Source organism: Procambarus clarkii, chromosome 56 (genome assembly GCF_040958095.1).
Source record: "Procambarus clarkii isolate CNS0578487 chromosome 56, FALCON_Pclarkii_2.0, whole genome shotgun sequence".
Taxonomy (NCBI): Eukaryota; Metazoa; Arthropoda; class Malacostraca; order Decapoda; family Cambaridae; genus Procambarus; species Procambarus clarkii.
The window spans coordinates 23,569,766-23,586,716 of record NC_091205.1 but is presented as its reverse complement, the minus strand read 5'-3'; the positions used below and the strand labels follow the sequence as shown (position 1 = coordinate 23,586,716).

At 47.0% G+C, this 16,951-nt stretch overlaps 1 protein-coding gene across 5 annotated transcripts in view; it reads right to left on the bottom strand.

Moving 5' to 3' along the window:
* LOC123770737 (uncharacterized) overlaps positions 1–16,951 on the bottom strand; it is a 120,355-nt gene that overhangs the window by 72,391 nt on the left and 31,013 nt on the right. The gene's annotated exons all lie outside the window — the stretch shown is intronic.

Below are 16,951 nucleotides of genomic sequence, written 5' to 3'. Positions count from 1 at the left end.
ATGATAATTTTCTTCGCATCTTTCTTAACTGGATTTTCAGACTGTTGTAAGTGTACCTACCCACAACCTTCCTCGCCCCCCCCCAACAACAACCTCTCCTGAGGCCACCCCCCCCACAACCTCTCCCGAGGGCAAACCCTCCCCCCTACCACCTCTCCCGAGGCCACCCCTCTCCTTCCCCAACCTCACAGTGATCAAGAATGCTGTTTCCCGCGTAGTGAGGGAGGTCGAGAATGACGGGCGCATCATCAAGTGTTTTAGAGAGCAGGGTGAGGCCAGGGAGGGAGGGAGGGAGGGAGGGAGGCTCATAACGGCATCACCGTTTAAGAGAGCAACAGATGCAAGATGCAGCAGCAGCAGCGGCGCCGCACACGCTGCTGCATTCTTCTGTCTTGGTGAGCGTGCGGGGCATCGTGCTTCCTGTGGTGCGCCTCAAGATGGCACTACAGACACGGCCTTGTTGTGGTGTTGGGGCCTGGTGTTGAGGCGGTTGTTGCTCAGTTGTGTCTTGATGAGTGATGTCTTAAGCGTTCTTATGATGTACACACGCGCTCGTCCACACATAAACACACACACACACACACACACACACACACACACACACACACACACACACACACACACACACACACACACACACACACACACACACACAGGTGGTGGAGGCTGACTCCATACACAGTTTTAAATGTAGATATGATAGAGCCCAGTAGGCTCGGGAATCTGTACACCAGTTGATTGACAGTTGAGAGGCGGGACCAAAGAGCCAAAGCTCAACCCCCGCAAGCACAACTAGGTGAGTACACACGTACTCAAGACCATAGTCATTGCTGTAAACAACCGATGCTCGACAGGCGGGATCCAAGAGTCAATGCTCGATCCTGCAGACACAAGTAGGTGAGTAGACACTGTGTTAGGACCTCCCACCCGTCCGGTCCAGTCACTCCTCCAACACTCACTCTCATACATCTTGACCACTGTGATCAGCCATTCGTTCAGCATGACGGTGGCCCACCAGCACGATCACTTCCCTAAGACGAGTCAGCATTTTGCACTCAACATCCCGTAAAAAAAAGTATTAACTCTAATAATGTCCTCATGACTGTAAGCTCTTCAGAGCTCTCGTATTGGCTCGATATCAATCTCGGTACTAGCAAGAGATTGTTCGCTTACGAAAAACTATTAACTGGTGTTTAATCAAAGCCCCGAAATCATCTCAAGATAACCTCAAGATAGGGCTCAATAACCAGGCAGATCTAGCAAGAAGCCGTCCACTTGAGCCTGACATCCCTATGCTGACTATTACAAATCCCTAAGTCAAACTTAAGTGACTGTATTTCAACGGCCCTTGGTGGTCCCAAGTTCCTTGGAGTACAAGTATATTTGCAACAAGGTGGAAAAGAGCAACATGATTTCCATGTTAAGGCAAGCGAATCATGAACCCCCTCAAAGAATAGGGTTCTAGGCTCTTTTACGCAACCAGAGACACAAGAGCTGCCTGGTTCCTGCCCCGTACCGTCGCGTCATTAGGTTGGATTATTCCTCTACGGCTTCTGTGTGGCGGTGTACTTTTTAATCGTTATGCGGGCGTTCGACTGGTGTACTCGTGGGCTCCTTGAGGGTGTCTCTGTTGACTTTAAATCTCTACAAATGTGTGTTTTACTCTATCTCTTTGTGGCTGTGTTGACAGCCCTCTTGTGGTGTATGGTGGACCTTTATATGATACAACACCAACATGAGCTCTACGTGGAGGCGTACAAGGAGGCGCATAAGCTTCCCACCCTCATGGATTTGCTCATGATGAAGTTATCATGGACCCTCTTGGCCTTATTATCAAGGATTATTCCCTAGGAAGAGTCTTCCAGACCATCTCCTGGAGGAAGAGGCGGGTCTTCCAGGTCAACTCCAGCTGGAGGAAGGTCTTCCAGACCATCTTCTGGAGGAGGAGGAGGGTCTTCCAGGTCAACTCCAGCTGGAGGAAGGTCTTCCAGACCATCTTCTGTAGGAGGAGGAGGGTCTTCCATGCCAACTTCCGTAGAGAGGTGAATTTCTCGATGATGACGGACAAGTGAAGAACGAGAGCATGGCACTGATCGTCTACGATCTCATACAGTCCGAGGGCCCCTGTTCCCAGTTCACGCCGTGGTACCATGTACGCACAGAACGAGTCCGCTGCTGTGTTGTTCGGGGTCAAGGCTGTCGCCAGCGCCGAGATCATGCTGCAGGACCCCGTAAGTGGCCTCACCTTAATCTAATTAGACATGGATCAGTATGACAGAAAGACCCGCATGTGCGCCGATGGGATCGGAGACCCGTCGATTGTCGAAAGTCAGAAGAAAGTTAGACAGTTACGGATCACCTTTCTGCCGTAAATTAAGCACATCTTTCTTCAGTTGGTTTTCTATCGTTAGGAGCTAGTTCGTTATCGCCCTGTACCCTGTCGCACGTCAGGCTCCGGCGATCAAGTACATGAACGAGACAGAAAGTAGAGTGGACGACTTCCGCTTTTTCAGCAGGTTCCGGGTCGCTTTTCAGCAAGTTCCATTTTACGCCTTAACCACACAACTTTAAGAGTGGAAGAATCTGACTCCGAATGATGATCGGCTCTCTGTGTCCCCAAGAATGGACACCACGTGTAACTATTATTTTTTTGTGTAGTTTTCTGCGTAAAATGGCAGGCGGTGATATTCCCAGTAGTTCCAGCTTGGGGCGTCTCGGCTTAGTGGACAGCACTCGGCAGTCGTAGACCTAAGGGCCCGGGTTCGATTCCCGGCCGAGACGGAAACAAATGGGCAGGGTTTCTTTCACCCCTGATGCCTCTGTTCACCTAGCAGTAAATAGGTACCTGAGAGCTGGACAGCTGCTACGGCCAGCTTCCTGGGGATATGTGTGGATGGGTGTGTGTGTGTGTTAGAGAGAAATATATATTAGTAGATATAATAGAGGAAAAATGATTGGTTAGAAAGGCGGGGTGCAAGAGCTAATAGCTCGATTCTGCAGACACAAATAGTAAATGCACACACACACACACACACACACACACACACACACACACACACACACACACACACACACACACACACACACACACACACACACACACATCTATGAGTCTCACATGTCGACTCGTCTTCACTAATGCCTCTACCACCGAACCTTTCGGAAGGAAGCGGCCGTTAAGCCGACCCTGTCGCGTAGTCCCTCGACTGGCAGGTGGCCGCTGGTGTCCTCCCGGCCACATGCTCCTCCGACCACCCCTTGCCTTCTACTTCCTAAGACTCGGTGCTATATGCAAGACTTCCGCTTCCCCAAGCCCACGTCAACCAAGACGTTTGACTAGACGGTTTCCTTAAGATTTCCCCGGCGTTGCTTCTTAGATTCGTTCTTATATCTAGTCCAGCTTTGTAAGTTTCAGCGGTATAACCAACCCTTCTTTCTAATAATTATTGTTATAAACAATCCTGTTATCTAATATCCTCGTGTATAACCAACCCGGTTTGCTTAGAGTCTCTTGGTCATCTAGAATCATGACTCTTCGGTTTCCAGTGACCAAACTCTGCTTCCTTCTACAGCTGCTCTAGCCAAAGGTTCGATCCCGGGCGCCGGCGAGAAACAATGGGCAGAGTTTCTTTCACCCAATGCCCCTGTTACCTAGCAGTAAAATAGGTACTTAGGTGTTAGTCAGCTGTCACGGGCTGCTTCCTGGGGGTGGAAGCCTGGTCGAGGACCGGGCCGCGGGGACACTAAAGCCCCGAAATCATCTCAAGATAACCTCAAGAAGGGTGTCAGCCTTGAGATGTGGGTGAAAGTGGGGGAGGCGGGGGAGGTACCGTGCCAAAGTGGGGGTGTGGGTAGAGGGGGTGACATGCCAGTGTGGGGGGAGGGGGGGGACGTCCGAGGGAAGACTCTGCAGGTTCACACACCTTGTCAACAGCTACTTCCTGCTGGAGCAGAGCAGTCCCGAGGCGGCGGCGGTGGTGGTAGAAGAACAACGAATCAAAAGAACAAGAAGCAGAACAAGGGGGGAGGGGGAGGGGGAGGGAGAGAGGGAGGGGGGGGGGGAGGGGGGGGTGGTAAAGACCACATGGCCATCTGCTGTCACTGCCAACATGACGGCTACCCCCCCCCCTTCCCCATCACCCCTTTCTCCCCTCTTCACCCCCAGTACTACCGCGCTGCCATATCAGACACCTGGGCAGGGGGTGGCAGGTGTAGCAGACATGTGCTCTAGTACAGGAAATGAGGCAGTACAGAAGACAGAAAGGATGACAGAGGTGGGGGCAGGTGAAGCAGACATCCGGGCAGACGTATTAGACAGGCGCAGGAGAAAGACAGGACTAGAGTGTATCTCCCAGATGGACAGGGACTAACCTACAACAGGAAAAATGAGTTTTACTTTAGACTACACCTACAAGTGTACCAAAATACACCCATCTACTCCAGAACACGTGGCCACAACTGGGCAAACCTACACTCACCTGCTGAAGGTCAGGAGGTCCTCCCAAGCGAGCAAGAAAGACAGGTGGTCAATTTATGGACACAAACTCTCATAATTGTGAAAGTTAACAACGGTGAGTTCAACTGTAACGGGACGACGAGCCAGTAGCAGCAACCGTGGCCCAAAGGAACCTGTCGCGCCGCTCATAATACACACAGTGGTATCCCTTCTGGTTCATTAGTGACAAATGCAACGAGAGAGAGAGAGAGAGAGAGAGAGAGAGAGAGAGAGAGAGAGAGAGAGAGAGAGAGAGAGAGAGAGAGAGAGAGAGAGAGAGAGAGAGAGAGAGAGAGAGAGCAAGAGAGAGAGAGCAAGAGAGAGAGCGAGAGAGAGCGAGAGAGAGAGAGAGAGAGAGCGAGAGAGCGAGAGCGAGAGCGAGAGAGAGAGAGAGAGAGAGAGAGAGAGAGAGAGAGAGAGAGAGAGAGAGCGAGAGCAAGAGAGAGAGCGAGAGCAAGAGAGAGAGCGAGAGAGAGAGAGCGAGAGAGCGAGAGCGAGAGCGAGAGAGAGAGAGAGAGAGAGAGAGAGAGAGAGAGAGAGAGAGAGCGAGAGCAAGAGAGAGAGCGAGAGCAAGAGAGAGAGCGAGAGAGAGAGAGCGAGAGCGAGAGCGAGAGAGAGAGAGAGAGAGAGAGAGAGAGAGAGAGAGAGAGAGAGAGAGAGAGAGAGAGAGAGAGAGAGAGAGAGAGAGAGAGAGCGAGAGCAAGAGAGAGAGCGAGAGCAAGAGAGAGAGCGAGAGAGAGAGAGCGAGAGCGAGAGAGAGAGAGAGAGCGAGAGCGAGAGAGCGAGAGCGAGAGCGAGAGAGAGAGAGAGAGAGAGAGACATCACACACTAACCTCGCCTATACCCACCAATCTCCCAGATGTGTGTCTATGTATGTATTAACACGATGTACTGAATGGGGTGAGAATACCTTCAGCTACCTCATCCCTTTGTGTGTATCTTACCTCAATAAATTTATTTCAATTTCAATTTTAATCTCCCCGCATCAATTACCGCCGCGCCCGCCGACGTCCGCACCACTATCGAGGTTCCGGTTTTCTAAACTAACGGAATGCGAAGTGCTGACGTCAATATTTCTCCTCCAATGTGAGAATCCGCATTTGTGTGTGTATCTACTTTTCAGATTTGCATCTCCGTTATTGTGCTTTCTCTTAATTCCTCGTTCATTTTTTTCTCTCTCTTTCTCGCTGCTCAGGATCGGAGTCGATAGCTTCAGAAGTGCGATGTGATAAAGACGGAACTGAGAAAGATAATAACTAACCGGAAAGGTGCTAATCAAAACACAAACCATCTCTCAACGATTATCTTTGACCCGGGTCTCTAGCTTTGACCTTTGACCTACTGACACCAAACTTAAATAATATCTTCCGTGGACAGCATTCTCGTCATTCTCTCGTTAGAACCTGCTAAAATTGGTTAGATCTCTTCTTGAAGCGTTCCTGTCATAGGAACTGTTCATAGGAACTTCCTGTTCCTGTCTCTAACACACACACCAGCCCGTCCTCATGTATATATGTACAAATGTTGCAATGTGTCATACAGTCTTGCAATGTTGCTGGTATCTTGGACACTTCAGATTGTGATCGATATCTTCACAGAATCTTAATCTGCTGCCCCTGCTTGCAAGGCTGCGACCTCTGCGGGCCTTGACCCTGTGGCTGCCCCGTCCTTTTGATATCTCCTGGAATGTCCGACCGATTATGGTGGTAAGTACGCCTGGTGGCACTAGAACACGATCCGTCAATCATTTTACAACCAGGTCTTCAATTACTGCTGGGTTCACAGAGGCGAACAACAATAGCCCGGCATCCAGTCATTCCTCTCTGCCCAAGCCCCAGTGTTTATATACATACCAAAGTTACAGAGTTACATAGATGATTGGTTAGACCAATCCCAGATGTTCGAGTAAAATGAAATATTGTTATGACTTAATACAACCAGTGACGAGTCTTGTGGGGACAAGATATTCTTTTCATGAGACCCATCTTTGTGGTTACCTATGGCGGGCAGTTGGATATTATATATATATATATATATATATATATATATATATATATATATATGTCGTACCTAGTAGCCAGAACTCACTTCTCAGCCTACTATGCAAGGCCCGATTTGCCTAATAAGCTAAGTTTTCATGAATTAATTGTTTTTCGACTATCTAACCTACCTAACCTAACCTAACCTAACTTTTTCGGCTACCTAACCCAACCTAACCTATAAAGATAGGTTAGGTTAGGTTAGGTAGGGTTGGTTAGGTTCGGTCATATATCTACGTTAATTTTAACTCCAATAAAAAAAAATTGACCTCATACATAATGAAATGGGAAGCTCTATCATTTCATAAGAAAAAAATTAGAGAAAATATATTAATTCAGGAAAACTTGGCTTATTAGGCAAATCGGGCCTTGAATAGTAGGCCGAGAAGTGAGTTCTGGCTACTAGGTACGACATATATATATATATATATATATATATATATATATATATATATATATATATATATATATATATATATATATATATATATATATATATATATATATATATATATATATATATATGTCGTACTTAATAGCCAGAACGCACTTCTCAGCCTACTATGCAAGGCCCGATTTGCCTAATAAGCCAAGTTTTCATGAATTAATTGTTTTTCGGCAACCTAACCTACCTAACCTAACCTAACCTAACTTTTTCCGCTACCTAACCTAACCTAACCTATAAAGATAGGTTAGGTTAGGTTAGGTAGGGTTGGTTAGGTTCGGTCATATATCTACGTTAATTTTAACTCTAATAAAAAAAAATTGACCTCATACATAATGAAATGGGTAGGTTTATCATTTCATAAGAAAAAAATTAGAGAAAATATATTATTTCAGGAAAACTTGGCTTATTAGGCAAATCGGGCCTTGAATAGTAGGCCAAAAAGTGCGTTCTGGCTACTAGGTACGACATATATATATATATATATATATATATATATATATATATATATATATATATATATATATATATATATATATATATATATACATATATAGGGTCTGATGGTGTAGTGGGTTAAGGCGTACTAGTTATGGCAGCTACTGGAAGGTAGTTGTGCTTTCTGGGTTCGAGGCCCACTGGTGGGTGTTGTCCAAAGATTGTTAATCTTCACTTGTGGTTTATGCAAGTATAGGCTTATATATATATATATATATATATATATATATATATATATATATATATATATATATATAAGCCTATACTTGCATAAACCACAAGTGAAGATTAACAATCTTTGGACAACACCCACCAGTGGGCCTCGAACCCAGAAAGCACAACTACCTTCCAGTAGCTGCCATAACTTATAGGTTATATATATATAGGTTATATATATATATATATATATAGGTTATATATATATATATATATATATATATATATATATATATATATATATATATATATATATATATATATATATATATATATATGCCGTACCTAGTAGCCAGAACGCACTTCTCAGCCTACTATGCAAGGCCCGAATTGCCTAATAAGCCAAGTTTTCATGAATTAATTGTTTTTCGACTACCTAACCTACCTAACCTAACCTAACCTAACTTTTTCGGTTACCTAACCTAACCTAACCTATAGAGATAGGTTAGGTTAGGAGAGGTAGGGTTGGTTAGGTTCGGTCATATATCTACGTTAGTTTTAACTCCAATGAAAAAAATTGGCCTCATACACAATGAAATGGGTAGCATTACCATTTCATAAGAAAAAAATTAGAGAAAATATATTAATTCAGGAAAACTTGGCTTATTAGGCAAATCGGGCCTTGCATAGTAGGCCGAGAAGTGCGTTCTGGCTACTAGGTACGACATATACATATATATATATATATAGTAGCCATCATATCTAAATAGCCCCCATATCTCATTATACAACCTTTAAATAGCCACCATATCTCATTATACAACCTTTAAATAGCCACCATATCTCATTATACAACCTTTAAATAGCCACCATATCTCATTATACAACCTTTAAATAGCCCCCATATCTCATTATACAACCTTTAAATAGCCCCCATATCTCATTATACAACCTTTAAATAGCTCCCATATCTCATTATACAACCTTTAAATAGCCCCCATATCTCATTATACAACCTTTAAATAGCCCCCATATCTCATTATACAACCTTTAAATAGCCCCCATATCTCATTATACGACCTTTAAATAGCCACCATATCGCATTATACGACCTTTAAGCAGTCAAGAAAGGTATCAGATACAAATAAGAGCTTCAATAAAAGCAACATTTAATCAGGCGCTTCTCAACATTCAGGCTCTTGTCATCTTAAGAGCTCAGTACGTATACATGTGATCTGGATTGCACGTGTTCCCTTTCACAGTATTATATTCCATCCCCCATGTAAGTGTTATACATGTCCACACTGACTTGCTCTTTGGTAATTTCCCAGCTCATCGATTACATTTAATTATGCCTCTAGGGGTCTAGACCGCTTCCGTCACTTGGTCTGCTGTGTCTTGTCCATTGATTCACAAAATAGGGACTAGGGGAGGGAGGAAGGGAGAGGGAGGGAGGGAGGGAGGGAGGGAGAGGGAGGGTGGGGGGGTGACCAAGCAGGCGTGGTGGTGCACTTATATCTAAGGAAGCCGACGCCCTCTAGGATCCTGGACCGCTTATCCCAAGTGAAAGTTTAGTGTGTGTAGGGCAGGAGGCGCCTGGGAATACCTCGCGGCTGACTCACTCCGTCTCCCCCACATCTCTCTCTCTCTTTCAATAAGAAAGCAAAATATCATGTATAGCTAAACACACACACAACTGCTCTCTCTCTCTCTCTCTCTCTCTCTCTCTCTCTCTCTCTCTCTCTCTCTCTCTCTCTCTCTCTCTCTCTCTCTCTCTCTCTCTCTCTCTCTCTCTATCTCTCTCTCTTCATCGTACTTGTCACCAGTTCATTTTCTTTAGGTTACCGCTTCCTCTTATCACCATTATCATTCGTCATCAAATCTTTTGTTTTCTCTTCTCATTCTCTCCTCCTTCTCCCCGTTACCTTGCTTCTTTCCCATCCATGACGACCTACTTACTGTCTGTTTCCTGGGGGGGGGGGTATTTACTATTTGTGCCTGCAGAATCGAGCAAATAGCTCTTGGACCCCGCCTTTGTAATCAATCTATTTTCCACTATTGTAGCTACTACATATATTTCAAACACCCACAAACATCCCCAGGAAGCAGCCCGTAGCAGCTGTCTAACTCCCAGGTACCTATTTACTGCTAGGTGAACAGGAGGCATCAGGGTGAAGGAAACTCTTCCCATTTGTTTCCGCCTCGGCCGGGTATTGGACCCGGACCCTTAGGACTACGAATCCCGAGCGCTGTCCACTCAACCGTCAGGCTGTGTGTGAGTGAGAGAGAGAAGTGAGCTCCAGCTCCCGGGCCTCGACTCTAAGTTATAGAGCATGAGAGCAATGCATATATAGGTAGTCGGTGGGTCATTATTAAATGATATGAAGAGCTGTCATTCAGAGAGCAAATGTAAGAGTTAATGAAGAAAATGAGTAATTACCTGGATATTAACATTGGGGTGCACCAGGGTTGTCTCAAGTCTCCTGGGTCATGCAAGCATTTACGTAGCCTCTTACGAAACCTGTACATCTCTCCTTTACTCATGGCAACCCAAACTTAAGCAAACTTAAGCAACCCAAAAGGTGGCACGGGCATGAATAGCCCGTAAGTGGTGGCCATTACCATTATCAAGAGCTGATACTGGAGATCTGTGGAGGTGCGACTGCACCCTGCGTGACGGGAGATGTCTCCCTGGCGCCGACCTCTTGCGTGCGTTTATCAGAGCGCTTCAGATCTAATAGAGTGAGGTGCAGTCTATTGGGAGACCGGCTAGAGGGCGGGGGTGAAGGTGTTGTGGGGGCTCGATAACTCGTATGGCTGAGGAAAGCTTATACGTTACGGTAGACTGAGGAGACGATGGCCAAGATGATGAGTAAATTGAGTCTACGAAGAAGGGTAGTTTAAGCGAGTCTACTAAGATGGGTAGATTAAGGAGTCTACTAAGACGGTAGATTAAGCGAGTCTACCAAGACGGGTAGATTAAGCGAGTCTACCAAGACGGGTAGATTAGGCGAGTCTACTAAGATGATAGATTAAGCGAGTCTACTAAGACGGGTAGATTCAGTCTATGACCAGTGGAATAATTGGTTGTCAAGACAGACCTAATATTATAAATGTTTATAATACAACTTGTGGGAAGCACTTAATACCACACACTTAACATGAAGCACTTATGATGAGGCCCTTGTGAAACACGCTGCTGCTGCTGCTGTGGATGATTGCTTGAGTGTGAGGTGGCTCCGTCACGGTGCCAAGTGTGACGGTGATGTGGCTCCTACATGCTCTCCAGTGTGACGGTAGAGACATCTACCGTCACACAAGGCCCGGCCGCTCACCCTCCCCACAAGAGCCTGCCCTCGGCAGCGTTCCCAAAACCTCAAGAAACTGTTATCCTAAAGTGCCCTAACCTAACCTAACCTCCACGCCCAACAGACACGACGCCGCCCTCGTCACAGTCGACAGGAGTTCTGGAGTAGATGGCATAGGTCACCCATTCTTATTGGGAACGACGCTGTGTGTGTGTGTGTGTGTGTGTGTGTGTGTGTGTGTGTGTGTGTGTGTGTGTGTGTGTGTGTGTGGTGAGAATAACTCCACTCCTTTCAAGAATTAGTTGTGTCGGGGGACAGGCAGCCAGTGTATATATACTGCCTTATATCGAGGTGCCTTCCCTCCAAGGTCTAATTACCGACCCTCCCCAGGATACAACCCCAGAACAACCTGACTGACTCCTGGGGAACAGGGGGGGGGGGCATTAGGTGATACGAAACGCACCCAACCATTTACATCCCGGCTGGGATTCGAACCCAAAACCCTTGATTGTAAGTCGAGATTCTTAAGCCGAACCTCTGTGATACGTGTGCCGGGCACAGTGATGGAGGAAGCCCAGGGAAAGAGGGAGGAAGTGTGAGAGACAGAAGCCAAATTAAGATAGGAAAAGAAAGAGAGATAAATGAGTAACAACAAATAACAATGGTTAGTAAAAGAGGGAAGTGGAAGCAGAGGCGGCGACAGCCAAGCCCTGGGGGAAAAGAGCCGCTGCTGGAGATTACAAAATAGCATCAATGTTCTCTAGGTCAGCAGGCTCCAGGTCCCAGCGCGGGGTTAGCGGACTCCAGCCTCTCTTGGTGCCCCTCTGTCGTATACAGAGGCCCGTGTATGTGTTCCCTACGGCATCGACCGGCTCATGCGAGCACAGATATAAGCTACAGAGGTCTACCCAGGTCTAAGGAACTTTAGAAGAAATTTTGTAGCGTAGGAGCATTAAAAGAGTGTAAGGAACTAGGATGAGAGAGAGAATTGATGATGGTAAGGCAGAAACTAAGCGGTTAAGAGACTTTTTCAGAGGATTAGATGGTTGAAATGCCGGGTTTAGGAGCTGGAGTTCATCCCCCGCCATCAGAACTGAGCATACACACGCGCACGGGGAGGGGAGAGATGATTGAGCTAACTGTTGTGAGCTATGGTTGGCTGACGTTGTACCTGTCACCTTGCGGTACACTTACTCTCTTGGCACCCCTCGTGGACGGTACAGTCTTCCAGCCTCCAGCACGGCATACTGTAAATACGGGCTCACCATAGCCCGTGCTGCTTGCAACTACTTGTTCCAGGTAGCGAATCTTAAACAACATATTCTCAGTACCCCTCAGTACCTCCTGTACGGTACGCTTCCTTCCTTTCCTCCATTCCCAAAACGTTTCCACTCTCCCTCTGTATTCTCTTCTCGCTTCACGTTCACTATTCCACTATGTCCTTCTCTCCTCCTCTTCTCTGTGTATCTTCCTTCGCTTGCTGTTCCCGCCATTTATCTCGTTACTTGTGCCCTGGTGGAGTGACCACAGACCCCCCCCCCCGCCCACATTCATGGTATGGGGTTCGAACCATGGGCAATGTGGCATCTTTATGAACAAGTTGTACCCACCTGAGCCATCCCAGCAGGTAAAGGTAGGGACTTTATTTGCATATGTAGATAATACCTGTTTACGTATTCATTCATTCTCTCTCTCTCTCTCTCTCTCTCTCTCTCTCTCTCCCTTCTCCCACAATCTCTCCCTTTTTGTTTATCAGGTCGGGTCGTCAGCACTGCCGATGGAAAAGAACACTCCCAGGAACAGGAAAGAAACAGTTACGTCCACTTGGAAAGGTGACGGGTGATATGAGGAGGGTGACGGAGGAGGAAACGTGGTACCGGTGGATGACGTTCCCGTTCTCGCACATGCTTATAGTCAATATTGGCTTATATAATAAGTGCATATGTGACATACTAATTGATTGTGAATATTTTAGTTTACCTTGAAAAGCTTCATAGAAAACACCGACCTCACCTTATTCTTACCTTAACATACTTCTTAGTATGTTAAGATAAGCATCTTATTGCTTCTTATTTACAATTATTACTTAACCTATCAACGGTATAGGTTCAGTAATAATTGTAATTAAGAAGCAATAAGATGCTTATCTTAACATACTAAGAAGGTTAGGTGAGGTCGGTGTTTTCTATGAAGCTTTTCAAGGTAAACTAAAATATTCACAATCAATTAGTATGTCACATATGCACTTATTAAATAAGCCAATATTGACTATAAGCAAGTGCGAGAACGGGTTGCAGCCAAGACGACGCCGTACCGGTGGTCCAGGCAGGTGTATTCATTATTTAACATTAATGAAAATAGCTTCGAGATTTCCGGGCTATTCATGCCCGTGCCACCTCTCGGGAGACTTTAATCTTCATCAACCAATCAGCTTCGGGATCCATAACATGCTGATACTTTCAGTTAATCACACAATAAATAGCTCTGTCACGCGCAGAATGGTGCACAAGTAATATTATTGTTTCCTGTAATGGTTATGAGAGAGGAGCCAACGGAAGCGTTTGGGCCACACACACTTGACCCGCGGCGAGTGTGACTCAGGTCTCCCCTGCTTATGAGTGATTTCAGAGGTCACCCAGTGACGTCAGAGGTCACTGAGTGACGCCAGAGGTCACTGAGTGATGCCAGAGGTCACTGAGTGACGCCAGAGGTCACTGAGTGACGCCAGAGGTCACTGAGTGACGCCAGAGGTCACTGAGTGACGCCAGAGGTCACTGAGTAACGCCAGAGGTCACTGAGTGACGCCAGAGGTCACTGAGTGACGCCAGAGGTCACTGAGTAACGCCAGAGGTCACTGAGTGACGCCAAAGGTCACTGAGTAACGCCAGAGGTCACTGAGTAATGCCAGAGGTCACTGAGTGACGCCAGAGGTCACTGAGTAACGCCAGAGGTCACTGAGTAACGCCAGAGGTCACTGAGTAACGCCAGAGGTCACTGAGTAATGCCAGAGGTCACTGAGTAACGCCAGAGGTCACTGAGTAATGCCAAAGGTCACTGAGTAACGCCAGAGGTCACTGAGTAACGCCAGAGGTCACTGAGTAACGCCAGAGGTCACTGAGTAATGCCAGAGGTCACTAAGTGACGCCAGAGGTCACCGTGTAACGCCAGAGGTCACCGAGTGATGCCAGAAGTCACCGAGTGATGCCAGAGGTCACCGTGTAACGCCAGAGGTCACTGAGTGATGTCAGAGGTCACTGAGTGATGTTAGAGGTCACTGAGTGATGTCAGAGGTCACGAGCAATAACTTCTTTATAAACGTTATTATGACGTCTTCAGATTAACTGTATGATTAAGGCCCTCAGCAGGAGTCCTAATTATGTGGTCGGCTAAACACCTGAACTAGGAAATTATAGGTCAAGAGATATGACCCGGTGACGTGCCTTAGCTGCCGGTCTCCGGCACCCTGGCGTGTTTTGCCCCAGCTGTACTGAAAATACACTAAAGGCTCTGGCTGCACCATCTAGCTCCAAGATAATTGGTTCCTCCTGCAATTTTGCGGGTTCTCATTGGCCCAGCGCGGACCCGTTATCCTACGGTGCCACGGTCAGAATTTAGGACGCGTACTGGGAAAGAATCCCGCGTTAGCAATGCTCTCATGAAATAATCATTAATCACAGAGTTTGCTCACATAGCCAGAAGAGCCGCATTCCAAAGCTGCATTCAGTTACTCGGAGAATAAAGGCCAAACTTGTTTACCCGTCGCTCAGTGCATCAACAATCGGGAAGCAACAGACAGTATATCAAGTCAGTGTGGACCACTGACTTTGGTCCTAGTGGACCAAACTCTCACAAGTCAAGCCTGGCCTCGGGCCGGGCTTGGGCAGTAGAAGAACTCCCAGAACCCCATCAACCAGGTATCAACCAGTGTAGGGGCGACTGTCTTGTGGGGTGGGCAGGTGGGGAGCAGAGGGGCAAGGTGGAGAGGAGAAAGCACTGAATGAGAAGGGCAAGGAAGGGAAGGAAGTGGCTTATATCGCGGTTCACATTAGCCCCAAAGGGCAGGTGCTACAAGGTCCAGCCGGGTCGTGCGTTGGGTTACCGTTAGGGCGAGGTGGGTTGTGGTGGCGCTGCCCGCGCTGACGCCGCGGTACCTGGCCACCACTGACCCACTTGTGTACCATTAATACCGCCGCCATATTAAGCGTTCCTCAGCGGCGGTGACCCCTCAAGACGCTGCTCTTAATGATGACCTACACCTTCTCTGCCTGGGAAACTTACACTAGGAGAAGGCACTAAAACAGAAGGAAATAGCATCACATTAAGTTTAGCAAAAACAGAAGAGGTGAAAGAAAATGACAATAGGGAGGGTGTGCTGTGTGGAAAATGATAGGTAATTCTCCCCATGCACCCCGACCGGGAGCCGGTCGGCCGAGCGGACAGCACGCGGGACTTGTGATCCTGTGGTCCTGGGTTCGATCCCAGGCGCCGGCGAGAAACAATAGGCAGAGTTTCTTTCACCCTACGCCCCTGTTACCTAGCAGTAAAATAGGTACCTGGGTGTCAGTCAGCTGTCACGGGCTGCTTCCCGTGGAGTGGAGGCCTGGTCGAGGACCAGGCCGCGGACACTGAAGCCCCGAAATCATCTGAAGATAACCTCAAGATAACCCCACTGTCACAATGCCCAGCCCTAGCGCCATGTTGACAACCCCTCATCACTCGAGTCAAAGATTACAACATCAGCGATAGATATCTGCGAACATAACTCAGAGGGCAGAGAAACAGGCAGACTAATAAGGCAGAAGAGGGTGTAGTAGGAGGAGGGAGGGGGAAGAGGGTGCACGGAGCCCCAGAGCCGGAGGTGGCACACTTGGCTCGCTGCCCGCGTGTGCCAAGAGTCGATGACCGACGTGGCCCCTGGAGATAACATTTAATTATCGTAGGTGACCGTCCAAACGCAAGGTACATGATCCTGGAGGTATCTGACCACCCTCGTAACCCCCTGGCAGAGTGAGAGAGAGAGAGAGAGAGAGAGAGAGAGAGAGAGAGAGAGAGAGAGAGGGAGAGAGAGAGAGAGAGAGAGAGAGAGAGAGAGAGAGAGAGGGAGAGAGAGAGAGAGAGAGAGAGAGAGAGAGAGAGAGAGAGATATGGAAGGAGGAGGGAACCGGATTCCTAGAATCAGTAGGTCACATACCCACATTTGGAATCCTTGACACAGGTTCGTGGTATCGAACCCGGATCACCCCCATACAGCAAGTGGTCGACAATGAAGCCACCGGCACCCACATTCATTCATGAAAACCCCTTTACACTTGATTTATAACTCCTGACGTTCAAACACTTCTCGAAAACTACTTTGGTCTCTTCCTGTGTTCCAACCACACGTCACTAAATACTTCACCCAGGTAAGTACAAATATTATATATATATATATATATATATATATATATATATATATATATATATATATATATATATATATATATATATATATATATATATATATATATATATATATATATATATATATATATATATATATATATCAGCGGTGGAGGGAGGATTGCTGGGGGAGACATTCCTGACCTACTTAAAGCTAGTAGTGTCCCTCCCTCTCCCTCACCTGCGGCCTCTCACTTCCCTCACCTTCACCCCCCCCCTCTCACCCACCTTTAATCCCTACCTCTCCCACCCCAACACTCTCTCTCTTCCTCTCCCTCCATCTATCAGATTTGTTCCTCTTTCCACATTGCTTACTACAGATCCGTCCATCTATTGCCATATTGTATCCTCGTTCCATGTACATAGACTGTCTACGGGAAAAGGAAAGAACAAGACAGACAGACAGACAGTTGACATGATATGTCTAACCACTAATAAGTGGATCATGTCTTTTCATGAGGCGTGGACGGTAGCCTATGACCCCTGAGGTACGCGAACCGGCCAAGTTCATGAGGTCAGTGGGCTGTATCATGGCCGGCGCCTCCAGGAGGTAGAGGAGGAGGAGGAGGAG